Source organism: Phalacrocorax aristotelis, unplaced genomic scaffold (genome assembly GCF_949628215.1).
Source record: "Phalacrocorax aristotelis unplaced genomic scaffold, bGulAri2.1 scaffold_68, whole genome shotgun sequence".
NCBI lineage: Eukaryota > Metazoa > Chordata > Aves > Suliformes > Phalacrocoracidae > Phalacrocorax > Phalacrocorax aristotelis.
This window is the reverse complement of record NW_027441375.1, coordinates 430,756-450,425: the sequence shown is the minus strand read 5'-3', so window position 1 is coordinate 450,425 and position 19,670 is coordinate 430,756. Positions and strand designations below refer to the sequence as shown.

Genomic DNA, 19,670 nt, shown 5'->3' with positions numbered 1-19,670 from the left:
GGATGCCCTGGGATGTACTGTGGAGGAACTAGGACGTACAGGCTTGTACTGGGTTGTACCGGGTGGAACTGGCAGGGATTTGAAATGTCCTAGGATCTACTAGGATGTACTGGGAGGTAACTGTTATGTACTGGGAGGGAACTGGGATGTACTGGGAGGGAACTGGGACGTACTGTGAGGACACTGGGATGTACTGGTATGTACTGGGAGGGAAGTGTTATGTACTGAGGGGAACTGGGACGTACTGGGATGTACTGGGAGGGAACTGTGAAGTACTGGGATGTACTGGGAGTGAACTGGGAGGGAACTGGTATGTAGTAGGATGTACTGGGTGGGAACTGGGATGTACCGGGAGGGAACTGGGATGTACTGGGAGGGAACTGGGATGTACTGGGATGTAGTGGGAGGGAACTGGGAGGGAACTGGGATGTAGTGGGAGGGAACTGGTATGTACTGGGAGGGAACTGGGATGTACTGGGACATACTGGCAGGGAACTGGGATGTACTGGGAGGGGATTGGGACGGACTGGGAGGGAACTGGGATGTACTGGGCTGCACTGGTAGGGAACTGGGATGTACTGGGAGGAAACTGGAATGTCCCAGTTGACACCCACTTCCCTCCCAATGCCTCCCAGTATATCCCAGTTTCCTCCCAGTATATCCCAGTTTCCTCCCAGTACATCCCAGTAAATCCCAGCTCGCTGCCAGTACATGCCAATACATCGCTGTACATTCCAGTTCTGTTCCTGTACATCCCAATACATCCCCGTTCCATGCCAGTACATCCCAGTTCCCTACCAGTTCATCCCCGTACATCCCAATTCCCTCCCGGTTCACTACCACTTCTTTCCCAGTTCCGTCCCATTACATCCCAGTTCCGTCCCATTACATCCCAGTATATCCCAGTTCCCTCCCAGTATATCCCAGGTCCCTCCCAGTACATCCCAGGTCCCTCCCAGTACTGGGAGGGACCTGGGATGTACTGGGAGGCACTACAATGTGCGGGGATGCCCTGGGATGTACTGTGGAGGAACTAGGATGTACAGGCTTGTACTGGGTTGTACTGGGTGGAACTGGCAGGGATTTGGGATGTACCAGGATCTACTGGGATGTACTGGGAGGTAACTGTTATGTACTGGGAAGGAACAGGGAGGGAACTGGGATGTACTGGGAGGGAACTGGGACGTACTGTGAGGACACTGGGATGTACTGGTATGTACTGGGAGGGAAGTGTTATGTACTGAGGGGAACTGGGACGTACTGGGATGTACTGGGAGGGAACTGTGAAGTACTGGGATGTACTGGGAGTGAACTGGGAGGGAACTGGTATGTAGTAGGATGTACTGGGTGGGAACTGGGATGTACCAGGATGTACTGGGATGTACTGGGAGGGAACTGGTATGTACTGGGAGGGAACTGGTATGTACTGGGAGGGAACTGGGATGTACTGGGACATACTGGCAGGGAACTGGGATGTACTGGGAGGGGATTGGGACGGACTGGGAGGGAACTGGGATGTACTGGGCTGCACTGGTAGGGAACTGGGATGTACTGGGAGGAAACTGGAATGTCCCAGTTGACACCCACTTCCCTCCCAATGCCTCCCAGTATATCCCAGTTTCCTCCCAGTATATCCCAGTTTCCTCCCAGTACATCCCAGTAAATCCCAGCTCGCTGCCAGTACATCCCAGTACATCGCAGTACATTCCAGTTCCGTTCCTGTACATCCCAATACATCCCCGTTCCATGCCAGTACATCCCAGTTCCCTACCAGTTCATCCCCGTACATCCCAATTCCCTCCCGGTTCACTACCACTTCTTTCCCAGTGCCTCCCAATACATCCCAGTTCCGTCCCATTACATCCCAGTACATCCCAGTTCCCTCCCAGTACGTCCCAGTTCCCTCCCAGTACATCCCAGGTCCCTCCCAGTACTGGGAGGGAACTGGGATGTACTGGGAGGCACTACAATGTGCGGGGATGCCCTGGGATGTACTGTGGAGGAACTAGGATGTACAGGCTTGTACTGGGTTGTACCGGGTGGAACTGGCAGGGATTTGGGATGTACCAGGATCTACTGGGATGTACTGGGAGGTAACTGTTATGTACTGGGAGTGAACTGGGAGGTAACTGGGACGTACTGGTAGGGAACTGGGATGTACTGTGAGGGAACTGGGACGTACTGTGAGGACACTGGGATGTACTGTTATGTACTGGGAGGGAAGTGTTATGTACTGAGGGGAACTGGTGCGTACTGGGATGTACTGGGAGGGAACTGTGAAGTACTGGGATGTACTGGGAGTGAACTGGGAGGGAACTGGTATGTAGTAGGATGTACTGGGTGGGAACTGGGATGTACCAGGATGTACTGGGATGTACTGGGAGGGAACTGGTATGTACTGGGAGGGAACTGGGATGTAGTGGGAGGGAACTGGGAGGGAACTGGGATGTACTGGGAGGGAACTGGGATGTACTGGGATGTACTGGCAGGGAACTGGGATGTACTGGGAGGGGATTGGGATGTACTGGGAGGGAACTTGGATGTATTGGGAGGGAAGTGTTATGTACCAAGGGGGAACTGGGCCGTACTGGGATGTAGTGGGAGTGAACTGTGAAGTACTGGGATGTACTGTGAGGGAACTGGGATGTACTGGGAGGGAACTTTAAAGTACTGGGATGTACTTAGAGGAAACTGGGAGGCAACTGGCATGTACTGGGATGTACTGGAATGGAACTGGGAGTGAACTGTGTGTGAACTGGGAGGTACTGGGATGTACTGTGAGGGAACTGGGATGTACTGGGATGTACTGGGAGGGACTGGGAGGGATCTGGGATGTACTGGGCTGCACTGGTAGGGAACTGGGATGTACTGGGAGGAAACTGGAATGTCCCAGTTGACACCCACTTCCCTCCCAGTTTCCTCCCAGTATATCCCAGTTTCCTCCCAGTATATCCCAGTTTCCTCCCAGTATATCCCAGTAAATCCCAGTTCGCTCCCAGTACATCCCAATACATCGCCGTACATTCCAGTTCCGTTCCTGTCCATCCCAATACATCCCCGTTCCATGCCAGTACATCCCAGTTTCCTACCAGTTCATCCCCGTACATCCCAATTCCCTCCCGGTTCACTACCACTTCTTTCCCAGTGCCTCCCAATACATCCCAGTTCCGTCCCATTACATCCCAGTACATCCCAGTTCCCTCCCAGTACATCCCAGGTCCCTCCCAGTACTGGGAGGGAACTGGGATGTACTGGGAGGCACTACAATGTGCGGGGATGCCCTGGGATGTACTGTGGAGGAACTAGGATGTACAGGCTTGTACTGGGTTGTACCGGGTGGAACTGGCAGGGATTTGGGATGTACCAGGATCTACTGGGATGTACTGGGAGGTAACTGTTATGTACTGGGAAGGAACAGGGAGGGAACTGGGATGTACTGGGAGGGAACTGGGATGTACTGTGAGGACACTGGGATGTACTGGGAGGGAAGTGTTATGTACTGAGGGGAACTGGGACGTACTGGGATGTACTGGGAGGGAACTGTGAAGTACTGGGATGTACTGGGAGTGAACTGGGAGGGAACTGGTATGTAGTAGGATGTACTGGGTGGGAACTGGGATGTACCAGGATGTACTGGGATGTACTGGGAGGGAACTGGTATGTACTGGGAGGGAACTGGGATGTACTGGGACATACTGGCAGGGAACTGGGATGTACTGGGAGGGGATTGGGACGGACTGGGAGGGAACTGGGATGTACTGGGCTGCACTGGTAGGGAACTGGGATGTACTGGGAGGGAACTTGGATGTATTGGGAGGGAAGTGTTATATACCAAGGGGGAACTGGGACGTACTGGGATGTAGTGGGAGTGAACTGTGAAGTACTGGGATGTACTGTGAGGGAACTGGGATGTACTGGGAGGGAACTTTAAAGTACTGGGATGTACTTAGAGGAAACTGGGAGGCAACTGGCATGTACTGGGATGTACTGGAATGGAACTGGGAGTGAACTGTGTGTGAACTGGGAGGGAACTGGGATGTACTGTGAGGGAACTGGGATGTACTGGGATGTACTGGGAGGGACTGGGAGGGATCTGGGATGTACTGGGCTGCACTGGTAGGGAACTGGGATGTACTGGGAGGAAACTGGAATGTCCCAGTTGACACCCACTTCCCTCCCAGGTTCCTCCCAGTATATCCCAGTTTCCTCCCAGTATATCCCAGTTTCCTCCCAGTACATCCCAGTAAATCCCAGTTTGCTCCCAGTACATCCCAGTACATCGCAGTACATTCCAGTTCCGTTCCTGTCCATCCCAATACATCCCCGTTCCATGCCAGTACATCCCAGTTCCCTACCAGTTCATCCCCGTACATCCCAATTCCCTCCCGGTTCACTACCACTTCTTTCCCAGTGCCTCCCAATACATCCCAGTTCCGTCCCATTACATCCCAGTACATCCCAGTTCCCTCCCAGTACATCCCAGGTCCCTCCCAGTACTGGGAGGGAACTGGGATGTACTGGGAGGCACTACAATGTGCGGGGATGCCCTGGGATGTACTGTGGAGGAACTAGGATGTACAGGCTTGTACTGGGTTGTACCGGGTGGAACTGGCAGGGATTTGGGATGTACCAGGATCTACTGGGATGTACTGGGAGGTAACTGTTATGTACTGGGAAGGAACAGGGAGGGAACTGGGATGTACTGGGAGGAAACTGGGATGTACTGTGAGGGAACTGGGACGTACTGTGAGGACACTGGGATGTACTGTTATGTACTGGGAGGGAAGTGTTATGTACTGAGGGGAACTGGGACGTACTGGGATGTACTGGGAGGGAACTGTGAAGTACTGGGATGTACTGGGAGTGAACTGGGAGGGAACTGGTATGTAGTAGGATGTACTGGGTGGGAACTGGGATGTACTGGGAGGGAACTGGGATTTACTGGGAGGGAACTGGGATGTACTGGGACATACTGGCAGGGAACTGGGATGTACTGGGAGGGAACTGGGATTTACTGGGAGGGAACTGGGATGTACTGGGACATACTGGCAGGGAACTGGGATGTACTGGGAGGGGATTGGGACGGACTGGGAGGGAACTGGGATGTACTGGGCTGCACTGGTAGGGAACTGGGATGTACTGGGAGGAAACTGGAATGTCCCAGTTGACACCCACTTCCCTCCCAATGCCTCCCAGTATATCCCAGTTTCCTCCCAGTATATCCCAGTTTCCTCCCAGTACATCCCAGTAAATCCCAGCTCGCTGCCAGTACATGCCAATACATCGCTGTACATTCCAGTTCTGTTCCTGTACATCCCAATACATCCCCGTTCCATGCCAGTACATCCCAGTTCCCTACCAGTTCATCCCCGTACATCCCAATTCCCTCCCGGTTCACTACCACTTCTTTCCCAGTTCCGTCCCATTACATCCTAGTTCCGTCCCATTACATCCCAGTACATCCCAGTTCCCTCCCAGTATATCCCAGGTCCCTCCCAGTACATCCCAGGTCCCTCCCAGTACTGGGAGGGAACTGGGATGTACTGGGAGGCACTACAATGTGCGGGGATGCCCTGGGATGTACTGTGGAGGAACTAGGATGTACAGGCTTGTACTGGGTTGTACCGGGTGGAACTGGCAGGGATTTGGGATGTACCAGGATCTACTGGGATGTACTGGGAGGTAACTGTTATGTACTGGGAAGGAACAGGGAGGGAACTGGGATGTACTGGGAGGGAACTGGGATGTACTGTGAGGACACTGGGATGTACTGGTATGTACTGGGAGGGAAGTGTTATGTACTGAGGGGAACTGGGACGTACTGGGATGTACTGGGAGGGAACTGTGAAGTACTGGGATGTACTGGGAGTGAACTGGGAGGGAACTGGTATGTAGTAGGATGTACTGGGTGGGAACTGGGATGTACCAGGATGTACTGGGATGTAGTGGGAGGGAACTGGTATGTACTGGGAGGGAACTGGGATGTACTGGGACATACTGGCAGGGAACTGGGATGTACTGGGAGGGGATTGGGACGGACTGGGAGGGAACTGGGATGTACTGGGCTGCACTGGTAGGGAACTGGGATGTACTGGGAGGGAACTTGGATGTATTGGGAGGGAAGTGTTATATACCAAGGGGGAACTGGGACGTACTGGGATGTAGTGGGAGTGAACTGTGAAGTACTGGGATGTACTGTGAGGGAACTGGGATGTACTGGGAGGGAACTTTAAAGTACTGGGATGTACTTAGAGGAAACTGGGAGGCAACTGGCATGTACTGGGATGTACTGGAATGGAACTGGGAGTGAACTGTGTGTGAACTGGGAGGGAACTGGGATGTACTGTGAGGGAACTGGGATGTACTGGGATGTACTGGGAGGGACTGGGAGGGATCTGGGATGTACTGGGCTGCACTGGTAGGGAACTGGGATGTACTGGGAGGAAACTGGAATGTCCCAGTTGACACCCACTTCCCTCCCAGGTTCCTCCCAGTATATCCCAGTTTCCTCCCAGTATATCCCAGTTTCCTCCCAGTACATCCCAGTAAATCCCAGTTTGCTCCCAGTACATCCCAGTACATCGCAGTACATTCCAGTTCCGTTCCTGTCCATCCCAATACATCCCCGTTCCATGCCAGTACATCCCAGTTCCCTACCAGTTCATCCCCGTACATCCCAATTCCCTCCCGGTTCACTACCACTTCTTTCCCAGTGCCTCCCAATACATCCCAGTTCCGTCCCATTACATCCCAGTACATCCCAGTTCCCTCCCAGTACATCCCAGGTCCCTCCCAGTACTGGGAGGGAACTGGGATGTACTGGGAGGCACTACAATGTGCGGGGATGCCCTGGGATGTACTGTGGAGGAACTAGGATGTACAGGCTTGTACTGGGTTGTACCGGGTGGAACTGGCAGGGATTTGGGATGTACCAGGATCTACTGGGATGTACTGGGATGTACTGGGAGGTAACTGTTATGTACTGGGAAGGAACAGGGAGGGAACTGGGATGTACTGGGAGGAAACTGGGATGTACTGTGAGGGAACTGGGACGTACTGTGAGGACACTGGGATGTACTGTTATGTACTGGGAGGGAAGTGTTATGTACTGAGGGGAACTGGGACGTACTGGGATGTACTGGGAGGGAACTGTGAAGTACTGGGATGTACTGGGAGTGAACTGGGAGGGAACTGGTATGTAGTAGGATGTACTGGGTGGGAACTGGGATGTACTGGGAGGGAACTGGGATTTACTGGGAGGGAACTGGGATGTACTGGGACATACTGGCAGGGAACTGGGATGTAGTGGGAGGGAACTGGTATGTACTGGGAGGGAACTGGGATGTACTGGGACATACTGGCAGGGAACTGGGATGTACTGGGAGGGGATTGGGACGGACTGGGAGGGAACTGGGATGTACTGGGCTGCACTGGTAGGGAACTGGGATGTACTGGGAGGAAACTGGAATGTCCCAGTTGACACCCACTTCCCTCCCAATGCCTCCCAGTATATCCCAGTTTCCTCCCAGTATATCCCAGTTTCCTCCCAGTACATCCCAGTAAATCCCAGCTCGCTGCCAGTACATGCCAATACATCGCTGTACATTCCAGTTCTGTTCCTGTACATCCCAATACATCCCCGTTCCATGCCAGTACATCCCAGTTCCCTACCAGTTCATCCCCGTACATCCCAATTCCCTCCCGGTTCACTACCACTTCTTTCCCAGTTCCGTCCCATTACATCCCAGTTCCGTCCCATTACATCCCAGTACATCCCAGTTCCCTCCCAGTATATCCCAGGTCCCTCCCAGTACATCCCAGGTCCCTCCCAGTACTGGGAGGGAACTGGGATGTACTGGGAGGCACTACAATGTGCGGGGATGCCCTGGGATGTACTGTGGAGGAACTAGGATGTACAGGCTTGTACTGGGTTGTACCGGGTGGAACTGGCAGGGATTTGGGATGTACCAGGATCTACTGGGATGTACTGGGAGGTAACTGTTATGTACTGGGAAGGAACAGGGAGGGAACTGGGATGTACTGGGAGGGAACTGGGATGTACTGGGAGGGAACTGGGACGTACTGTGAGGACACTGGGATGTACTGGTATGTACTGGGAGGGAAGTGTTATGTACTGAGGGGAACTGGGACGTACTGGGATGTACTGGGAGGGAACTGTGAAGTACTGGGATGTACTGGGAGTGAACTGGGAGGGAACTGGTATGTAGTAGGATGTACTGGGTGGGAACTGGGATGTACCAGGATGTACTGGGATGTAGTGGGAGGGAACTGGTATGTACTGGGAGGGAACTGGGATGTACTGGGACATACTGGCAGGGAACTGGGATGTACTGGGAGGGGATTGGGACGGACTGGGAGGGAACTGGGATGTACTGGGCTGCACTGGTAGGGAACTGGGATGTACTGGGAGGAAACTGGAATGTCCCAGTTGACACCCACTTCCCTCCCAATGCCTCCCAGTATATCCCAGTTTCCTCCCAGTATATCCCAGTTTCCTCCCAGTACATCCCAGTAAATCCCAGTTCGCTCCCAGTACATCCCAGTACATCGCAGTACATTCCAGTTCCGTTCCTGTACATCCCAATACATCCCCGTTCCATGCCAGTACATCCCAGTTCCCTACCAGTTCATCCCCGTACATCCCAATTCCCTCCCGGTTCACTACCACTTCTTTCCCAGTGCCTCCCAATACATCCCAGTTCCGTCCCATTACATCCCAGTACATCCCAGTTCCCTCCCAGTACGTCCCAGTTCCCTCCCAGTACATCCCAGGTCCCTCCCAGTACTGGGAGGGAACTGGGATGTACTGGGAGGCACTACAATGTGCGGGGATGCCCTGGGATGTACTGTGGAGGAACTAGGATGTACAGGCTTGTACTGGGTTGTACCGGGTGGAACTGGCAGGGATTTGGGATGTACCAGGATCTACTGGGATGTACTGGGATGTACTGGGAGGTAACTGTTATGTACTGGGAGTGAACTGGGAGGGAACTGGGACGTACTGGGAGGGAACTGGGATGTACTGGGATGTACTGGGAGGGACTGGGAGGGATCTGGGATGTACTGGGCTGCACTGGTAGGGAACTGGGATGTACTGGGAGGAAACTGGAATGTCCCAGTTGACACCCACTTCCCTCCCAGGTTCCTCCCAGTATATCCCAGTTTCCTCCCAGTATATCCCAGTTTCCTCCCAGTATATCCCAGTAAATCCCAGTTCGCTCCCAGTACATCCCAATACATCGTCGTACATTCCAGTTCCGTTCCTGTCCATCCCAATACATCCCCGTTCCATGCCAGTACATCCCAGTTTCCTACCAGTTCATCCCCGTACATCCCAATTCCCTCCCGGTTCACTACCACTTCTTTCCCAGTGCCTCCCAATACATCCCAGTTCCGTCCCATTACATCCCAGTACATCCCAGTTCCCACCCAGTACATCCCAGGTCCCTCCCAGTACTGGGAGGGAACTGGGATGTACTGGGAGGCACTACAATGTGCGGGGATGCCCTGGGATGTACTGTGGAGGAACTAGGATGTACAGGCTTGTACTGGGTTGTACCGGGTGGAACTGGCAGGGATTTGGGATGTACCAGGATCTACTGGGATGTACTGGGAGGTAACTGTTATGTACTGGGAAGGAACAGGGAGGGAACTGGGATGTACTGGGAGGGAACTGGGATGTACTGGGAGGGAACTGGGATGTACTGGGAGGGAACTGGGATGTACTGTGAGGACACTGGGATGTACTGGTATGTACTGGGAGGGAAGTGTTATGTACTGAGGGGAACTGGGACGTACTGGGATGTACTGGGAGGGAACTGTGAAGTACTGGGATGTACCGGGAGTGAACTGGGAGGGAACTGGTATGTAGTAGGATGTACTGGGTGGGAACTGGGATGTACCAGGATGTACTGGGATGTAGTGGGAGGGAACTGGTATGTACTGGGAGGGAACTGGGATGTACTGGGACATACTGGCAGGGAACTGGGATGTACTGGGAGGGGATTGGGACGGACTGGGAGGGAACTGGGATGTACTGGGCTGCACTGGTAGGGAACTGGGATGTACTGGGAGGAAACTGGAATGTCCCAGTTGACACCCACTTCCCTCCCAATGCCTCCCAGTATATCCCAGTTTCCTCCCAGTATATCCCAGTTTCCTCCCAGTACATCCCAGTAAATCCCAGTTCGCTCCCAGTACATCCCAGTACATCGCAGTACATTCCAGTTCCGTTCCTGTCCATCCCAATACATCCCCGTTCCATGCCAGTACATCCCAGTTTCCTACCAGTTCATCCCCGTACATCCCAATTCCCTCCCGGTTCACTACCACTTCTTTCCCAGTGCCTCCCAATACATCCCAGTTCCGTCCCATTACATCCCAGTACATCCCAGTTCCCTCCCAGTACGTCCCAGTTCCCTCCCAGTACATCCCAGTTCCCTCCCAGTACTGGGAGGGACCTGGGATGTACTGGGAGGCACTACAATGTGCGGGGATGCCCTGGGATGTACTGTGGAGGAACTAGGATGTACAGGCTTGTACTGGGTTGTACCGGGTGGAACTGGCAGGGATTTGGGATGTACCAGGATCTACTGGGATGTACTGGGATGTACTGGGAGGTAACTGTTATGTACTGGGAGTGAACTGGGAGGGAACTGGGACGTACTGGGAGGGAACTGGGATGTACTGGGATGTACTGGGAGGGACTGGGAGGGATCTGGGATGTACTGGGCTGCACTGGTAGGGAACTGGGATGTACTGGGAGGAAACTGGAATGTCCCAGTTGACACCCACTTCCCTCCCAGTTTCCTCCCAGTATATCCCAGTTTCCTCCCAGTATATCCCAGTTTCCTCCCAGTATATCCCAGTAAATCCCAGTTCGCTCCCAGTACATCCCAATACATCGTCGTACATTCCAGTTCCGTTCCTGTCCATCCCAATACATCCCCGTTCCATGCCAGTACATCCCAGTTTCCTACCAGTTCATCCCCGTACATCCCAATTCCCTCCCGGTTCACTACCACTTCTTTCCCAGTGCCTCCCAATACATCCCAGTTCCGTCCCATTACATCCCAGTACATCCCAGTTCCCTCCCAGTACATCCCAGGTCCCTCCCAGTACTGGGAGGGAACTGGGATGTACTGGGAGGCACTACAATGTGCGGGGATGCCCTGGGATGTACTGTGGAGGAACTAGGATGTACAGGCTTGTACTGGGTTGTACCGGGTGGAACTGGCAGGGATTTGGGATGTACCAGGATCTACTGGGATGTACTGGGATGTACTGGGAGGTAACTGTTATGTACTGGGAGTGAACTGGGAGGGAACTGGGACGTACTGGGAGGGAACTGGGATGTACTGTGAGGGAACTGGGACGTACTGTGAGGACACTGGGACGTACTGGTAGGGAACTGGGATGTACTGTGAGGGAACTGGGACGTACTGTGAGGACACTGGGATGTACTGTTATGTACTGGGAGGGAAGTGTTATGTACTGAGGGGAACTGGTGCGTACTGGGATGTACTGGGATGGAACTGTGAAGTACTGGGATGTACTGGGAGTGAACTGGGAGGGAACTGGTATGTAGTAGGATGTACTGGGTGGGAACTGGGATGTACCAGGATGTACTGGGATGTACTGGGAGGGAACTGGTATGTACTGGGAGGGAACTGGGATGTAGTGGGAGGGAACTGGGAGGGGATTGGGACGTACTGGGAGGAAACTGGTATGTACTGGGAGGGAACTGGGATGTACTGGGACATACTGGCAGGGAACTGGGATGTACTGGGAGGGGATTGGGATGTACTGGGAGGGAACTTGGATGTATTGGGAGGGAAGTGTTATGTACCAAGGGGGAACTGGGACGTACTGGGATGTAGTGGGAGTGAACTGTGAAGTACTGGGATGTACTGTGAGGGAACTGGGATGTACTGGGAGGGAACTTTAAAGTACTGGGATGTACTTAGAGGAAACTGGGAGGCAACTGGCATGTACTGGGATGTACTGGAATGGAACTGGGAGTGAACTGTGTGTGAACTGGGAGGGAACTGGGATGTACTGTGAGGGAACTGCGATGTACTGGGATGTACTGGGAGGGACTGGGAGGGATCTGGGATGTACTGGGCTGCACTGGTAGGGAACTGGGATGTACTGGGAGGAAACTGGAATGTCCCAGTTGACACCCACTTCCCTCCCAGGTTCCTCCCAGTATATCCCAGTTTCCTCCCAGTATATCCCAGTTTCCTCCCAGTACATCCCAGTAAATCCCAGTTTGCTCCCAGTACATCCCAGTACATCGCAGTACATTCCAGTTCCGTTCCTGTCCATCCCAATACATCCCCGTTCCATGCCAGTACATCCCAGTTCCCTACCAGTTCATCCCCGTACATCCCAATTCCCTCCCGGTTCACTACCACTTCTTTCCCAGTGCCTCCCAATACATCCCAGTTCCGTCCCATTACATCCCAGTACATCCCAGTTCCCTCCCAGTACATCCCAGGTCCCTCCCAGTACTGGGAGGGATCTGGGATGTACTGGGAGGCACTACAATGTGCGGGGATGCCCTGGGATGTACTGTGGAGGAACTAGGATGTACAGGCTTGTACTGGGTTGTACCGGGTAGAACTGGCAGGGATTTGGGATGTACCAGGATCTACTGGGATGTACTGGGATGTACTGGGAGGTAACTGTTATGTACTGGGAAGGAACAGGGAGGGAACTGGGATGTACTGGGAGGAAACTGGGATGTACTGTGAGGGAACTGGAACGTACTGTGAGGACACTGGGATGTACTGTTATGTACTGGGAGGGAAGTGTTATGTACTGAGGGGAACTGGGACGTACTGGGAGGGAACTGTGAAGTACTGGGATGTACTGGGAGTGAACTGGGAGGGAACTGGTATGTAGTAGGATGTACTGGGTGGGAACTGGGATGTAGTGGGAGGGAACTGGTATGTACTGGGAGGGAACTGGGATGTACTGGGACATACTGGCAGGGAACTGGGATGTACTGGGAGGGAACTGGGATTTACTGGGAGGGAACTGGGATGTACTGGGACATACTGGCAGGGAACTGGGATGTACTGGGAGGGAACTGGGATGTACTGGGAGGAAACTGGAATGTCCCAGTTGACACCCACTTCCCTCCCAGTTTCCTCCCAGTATATCCCAGTTTCCTCCCAGTATATCCCAGTAAATCCCAGTTCGCTCCCAGTACATCCCAATACATCGCCGTACATTCCAGTTCCGTTCCTGTCCATCCCAATACATCCCCGTTCCATGCCAGTACATCCCAGTTTCCTACCAGTTCATCCCCGTACATCCCAATTCCCTCCCGGTTCACTACCACTTCTTTCCCAGTGCCTCCCAATACATCCCAGTTCCGTCCCATTACATCCCAGTACATCCCAGTTCCCTCCCAGTACATCCCAGGTCCCTCCCAGTACTGGGAGGGAACTGGGATGTACTGGGAGGCACTACAATGTGCGGGGATGCCCTGGGATGTACTGTGGAGGAACTAGGATGTACAGGCTTGTACTGGGTTGTACCGGGTGGAACTGGCAGGGATTTGGGATGTACCAGGATCTACTGGGATGTACTGGGAGGTAACTGTTATGTACTGGGAAGGAACAGGGAGGGAACTGGGATGTACTGGGAGGAAACTGGGATGTACTGTGAGGGAACTGGGACGTACTGTGAGGACACTGGGATGTACTGTTATGTACTGGGAGGGAAGTGTTATGTACTGAGGGGAACTGGGACGTACTGGGATGTACTGGGAGGGAACTGTGAAGTACTGGGATGTACTGGGAGTGAACTGGGAGGGAACTGGTATGTAGTAGGATGTACTGGGTGGGAACTGGGATGTAGTGGGAGGGAACTGGTATGTACTGGGAGGGAACTGGGATGTACTGGGACATACTGGCAGGGAACTGGGATGTACTGGGAGGGAACTGGGATTTACTGGGAGGGAACTGGGATGTACTGGGACATACTGGCAGGGAACTGGGATGTACTGGGAGGGGATTGGGACGGACTGGGAGGGAACTGGGATGTACTGGGCTGCACTGGTAGGGAACTGGGATGTACTGGGAGGAAACTGGAATGTCCCAGTTGACACCCACTTCCCTCCCAATGCCTCCCAGTATATCCCAGTTTCCTCCCAGTATATCCCAGTTTCCTCCCAGTACATCCCAGTAAATCCCAGCTCGCTGCCAGTACATGCCAATACATCGCTGTACATTCCAGTTCTGTTCCTGTACATCCCAATACATCCCCGTTCCATGCCAGTACATCCCAGTTCCCTACCAGTTCATCCCCGTACATCCCAATTCCCTCCCGGTTCACTACCACTTCTTTCCCAGTTCCGTCCCATTACATCCCAGTTCCGTCCCATTACATCCCAGTACATCCCAGTTCCCTCCCAGTATATCCCAGGTCCCTCCCAGTACATCCCAGGTCCCTCCCAGTACTGGGAGGGAACTGGGATGTACTGGGAGGCACTACAATGTGCGGGGATGCCCTGGGATGTACTGTGGAGGAACTAGGATGTACAGGCTTGTACTGGGTTGTACCGGGTGGAACTGGCAGGGATTTGGGATGTACCAGGATCTACTGGGATGTACTGGGAGGTAACTGTTATGTACTGGGAAGGAACAGGGAGGGAACTGGGATGTACTGGGAGGGAACTGGGATGTACTGGGAGGACACTGGGATGTACTGGTATGTACTGGGAGGGAAGTGTTATGTACTGAGGGGAACTGGGACGTACTGGGATGTACTGGGAGGGAACTGTGAAGTACTGGGATGTACCGGGAGTGAACTGGGAGGGAACTGGTATGTAGTAGGATGTACTGGGTGGGAACTGGGATGTACCAGGATGTACTGGGATGTAGTGGGAGGGAACTGGTATGTACTGGGAGGGAACTGGGATGTACTGGGACATACTGGCAGGGAACTGGGATGTACTGGGAGGGGATTGGGACGGACTGGGAGGGAACTGGGATGTACTGGGCTGCACTGGTAGGGAACTGGGATGTACTGGGAGGAAACTGGAATGTCCCAGTTGACACCCACTTCCCTCCCAATGCCTCCCAGTATATCCCAGTTTCCTCCCAGTATATCCCAGTTTCCTCCCAGTACATCCCAGTAAATCCCAGTTCGCTCCCAGTACATCCCAGTACATCGCAGTACATTCCAGTTCCGTTCCTGTCCATCCCAATACATCCCCGTTCCATGCCAGTACATCCCAGTTTCCTACCAGTTCATCCCCGTACATCCCAATTCCCTCCCGGTTCACTACCACTTCTTTCCCAGTGCCTCCCAATACATCCCAGTTCCGTCCCATTACATCCCAGTACATCCCAGTTCCCTCCCAGTACGTCCCAGTTCCCTCCCAGTACATCCCAGTTCCCTCCCAGTACTGGGAGGGAACTGGGATGTACTGGGAGGCACTACAATGTGCGGGGATGCCCTGGGATGTACTGTGGAGGAACTAGGATGTACAGGCTTGTACTGGGTTGTACCGGGTGGAACTGGCAGGGATTTGGGATGTACCAGGATCTACTGGGATGTACTGGGATGTACTGGGAGGTAACTGTTATGTACTGGGAGTGAACTGGGAGGGAACTGGGACGTACTGGGAGGGAACTGGGATGTACTGGGATGTACTGGGAGGGACTGGGAGGGATCTGGGATGTACTGGGCTGCACTGGTAGGGAACTGGGATGTACTGGGAGGAAACTGGAATGTCCCAGTTGACACCCACTTCCCTCCCAGTTTCCTCCCAGTATATCCCAGTTTCCTCCCAGTATATCCCAGTTTCCTCCCAGTATATCCCAGTAAATCCCAGTTCGCTCCCAGTACATCCCAATACATCGTCGTACATTCCAGTTCCGTTCCTGTCCATCCCAATACATCCCCGTTCCATGCCAGTACATCCCAGTTTCCTACCAGTTCATCCCCGTACATCCCAATTCCCTCCCGGTTCACTACCACTTCTTTCCCAGTGCCTCCCAATACATCCCAGTTCCGTCCCATTACATCCCAGTACATCCCAGTTCCCTCCCAGTACATCCCAGGTCCCTCCCAGTACTGGGAGGGAACTGGGATGTACTGGGAGGCACTACAATGTGCGGGGATGCCCTGGGATGTACTGTGGAGGAACTAGGATGTACAGGCTTGTACTGGGTTGTACCGGGTGGAACTGGCAGGGATTTGGGATGTACCAGGATCTACTGGGATGTACTGGGATGTACTGGGAGGTAACTGTTATGTACTGGGAGTGAACTGGGAGGGAACTGGGACGTACTGGGAGGGAACTGGGATGTACTGTGAGGGAACTGGGACGTACTGTGATGACACTGGGACGTACTGGTAGGGAACTGGGATGTACTGTTAGGGAACTGGGACGTACTGTGAGGACACTGGGATGTACTGTTATGTACTGGGAGGGAAGTGTTATGTACTGAGGGGAACTGGTGCGTACTGGGATGTACTGGGATGGAACTGTGAAGTACTGGGATGTACTGGGAGTGAACTGGGAGGGAACTGGTATGTAGTAGGATGTACTGGGTGGGAACTGGGATGTACCAGGATGTACTGGGATGTACTGGGAGGGAACTGGTATGTACTGGGAGGGAACTGGGATGTAGTGGGAGGGAACTGGGAGGGAACTGGGACGTACTGGGAGGAAACTGGTATGTACTGGGAGGGAACTGGGATGTACTGGGACATACTGGCAGGGAACTGGGATGTACTGGGAGGGGATTGGGATGTACTGGGAGGGAACTTGGATGTATTGGGAGGGAAGTGTTATGTACCAAGGGGGAACTGGGACGTACTGGGATGTAGTGGGAGTGAACTGTGAAGTACTGGGATGTACTGTGAGGGAACTGGGATGTACTGGGAGGGAACTTTAAAGTACTGGGATGTACTTAGAGGAAACTGGGAGGCAACTGGCATGTACTGGGATGTACTGGAATGGAACTGGGAGTGAACTGTGTGTGAACTGGGAGGGAACTGGGATGTACTGTGAGGGAACTGGGATGTACTGGGATGTACTGGGAGGGACTGGGAGGGATCTGGGATGTACTGGGCTGCACTGGTAGGGAACTGGGATGTACTGGGAGGAAACTGGAATGTCCCAGTTGACACCCACTTCCCTCCCAGGTTCCTCCCAGTATATCCCAGTTTCCTCCCAGTATATCCCAGTTTCCTCCCAGTACATCCCAGTAAATCCCAGTTTGCTCCCAGTACATCCCAGTACATCGCAGTACATTCCAGTTCCGTTCCTGTCCATCCCAATACATCCCCGTTCCATGCCAGTACATCCCAGTTCCCTACCAGTTCATCCCCGTACATCCCAATTCCCTCCCGGTTCACTACCACTTCTTTCCCAGTGCCTCCCAATACATCCCAGTTCCGTCCCATTACATCCCAGTACATCCCAGTTCCCTCCCAGTACATCCCAGGTCCCTCCCAGTACTGGGAGGGAACTGGGATGTACTGGGAGGCACTACAATGTGCGGGGATGCCCTGGGATGTACTGTGGAGGAACTAGGATGTACAGGCTTGTACTGGGTTGTACCGGGTGGAACTGGCAGGGATTTGGGATGTACCAGGATCTACTGGGATGTACTGGGATGTACTGGGAGGTAACTGTTATGTACTGGGAAGGAACAGGGAGGGAACTGGGATGTACTGGGAGGAAACTGGGATGTACTGTGAGGGAACTGGGACGTACTGTGAGGACACTGGGATGTACTGTTATGTACTGGGAGGGAAGTGTTATGTACTGAGGGGAACTGGGACGTACTGGGATGTACTGGGAGGGAACTGTGAAGTACTGGGATGTACTGGGAGTGAACTGGGAGGGAACTGGTATGTAGTAGGATGTACTAGGTGGGAACTGGGATGTACTGGGAGGGAACTGGGATTTACTGGGAGGGAACTGGGATGTACTGGGACATACTGGCAGGGAACTGGGATGTACTGGGAGGGAACTGGGATTTACTGGGAGGGAACTGGGATGTACTGGGACATACTGGCAGGGAACTGGGATGTACTGGGAGGGAACTGGGATGTACTGGGAGGAAACTGGAATGTCCCAGTTGACACCCACTTCCCTCCCAGTTTCCTCCCAGTATATCCCAGTTTCCTCCCAGTATATCCCAGTTTCCTCCCAGTATATCCCAGTAAATCCCAGTTCGCTCCCAGTACATCCCAATACATCGCCGTACATTCCAGTTCCGTTCCTGTCCATCCCAATACATCCCCGTTCCATGCCAGTACATCCCAGTTTCCTACCAGTTCATCCCCGTACATCCCAATTCCCTCCCGGTTCACTACCACTTCTTTCCCAGTGCCTCCCAATACATCCCAGTTCCGTCCCATTACATCCCAGTACATCCCAGTTCCCTCCCAGTACATCCCAGGTCCCTCCCAGTACATCCCAGGTCCCTCCCAGTACTGGGAGGGAACTGGGATGTACTGGGAGGCACTACAATGTGCGGGGATGCCCTGGGATGTACCGTGGAGGAACTAGGATGTACAGGCTTGTACTGGGTTGTACCGGGTGGAACTGGCAGGGATTTGGGATGTACCAGGATCTACTGGGATGTACTGGGAGGTAACTGTTATGTACTGGGAAGGAACAGGGAGGGAACTGGGATGTACTGGGAGGGAACTGGGATGTACTGGGAGGGAACTGGGATTTACTGGGAGGGAACTGGGATTTACTGGGAGGGAACTGGGATGTACTGGGACATACTGGCAGGGAACTGGGATGTACTGGGAGGGGATTGGGACGGACTGGGAGGGAACTGGGATGTACTGGGCTGCACTGGTAGGGAACTGGGATGTACTGGGAGGAAACTGGAATGTCCCAGTTGACACCCACTTCCCTCCCAATGCCTCCCAGTATATCCCAGTTTCCTCCCAGTATATCCCAGTTTCCTCCCAGTACATCCCAGTAAATCCCAGTTCGCTCCCAGTACATCCCAGTACATCGCAGTACATTCCAGTTCCGTTCCTGTACATCCCAATACATCCCCGTTCCATGCCAGTACATCCCAGTTCCCTACCAGTTCATCCCCGTACATCCCAATTCCCTCCCGGTTCACTACCACTTCTTTCCCAGTTCCGTCCCATTACATCCCAGTTCCGTCCCATTACATCCCAGTACATCCCAGTTCCCTCCCAGTATATCCCAGGTCCCTCCCAGTACATCCCAGGTCCCTCCCAGTACTGGGAGGGAACTGGGATGTACTGGGAGGCACTACAATGTGCGGGGATGCCCTGGGATGTACTGTGGAGGAACTAGGATGTACAGGCTTGTACTGGGTTGTACCGGGTGGAACTGGCAGGGATTTGGGATGTACCAGGATCTACTGGGATGTACTGGGAGGTAACTGTTATGTACTGGGAAGGAACAGGGAGGGAACTGGGATGTACTGGGAGGGAACTGGGATGTACTGGGAGGGAACTGGGATGTACTGTGAGGACACTGGGATGTACTGGTATGTACTGGGAGGGAAGTGTTATGTACTGAGGGGAACTGGGACGTACTGGGATGTACTGGGAGGGAACTGTGAAGTACTGGGATGTACCGGGAGTGAACTGGGAGGGAACTGGTATGTAGTAGGATGTAC

At 53.5% G+C, this 19,670-nt stretch overlaps 1 long non-coding RNA gene across 2 annotated transcripts in view; it reads left to right on the top strand.

Annotated features, from left to right (window-relative positions):
- The window catches only part of LOC142051476 (uncharacterized), a 130,230-nt gene that overhangs the window by 24,595 nt on the left and 85,965 nt on the right, over positions 1–19,670 (top strand). The gene's annotated exons all lie outside the window — the stretch shown is intronic.